The following is a 274-nucleotide window of genomic DNA, read 5'->3' on the forward strand; positions in this document are numbered from 1 at the left end:
TTTCCCTAGGTAGGGCTGTCTTCATAAGAGAAAAGGTGGCAGGTGGCTGCAGAACAAGGATTGATTTTGCCTCAGCCCTTTCTTACGAAGAAGGCGTGGTTGTACTATGTATGCTGTTATGCTCCTGATCACTTTTGCTCATATTATGAAAGATTCCTTGAGGGAGAGCTGAGACAGGAAAGGTTTCTTGATGTTTCATAATCTGGCATCATGTTTTATGCTCCTTCAGGCCCATCATCCTGTCTGTACATACGACTGCTGTTGCAGGGGCAGG

This window comes from Pterocles gutturalis, unplaced genomic scaffold, assembly GCF_000699245.1.
Source record: "Pterocles gutturalis isolate BGI_N339 unplaced genomic scaffold, ASM69924v1 scaffold23461, whole genome shotgun sequence".
Classification (NCBI taxonomy): domain Eukaryota; kingdom Metazoa; phylum Chordata; class Aves; order Pterocliformes; family Pteroclidae; genus Pterocles; species Pterocles gutturalis.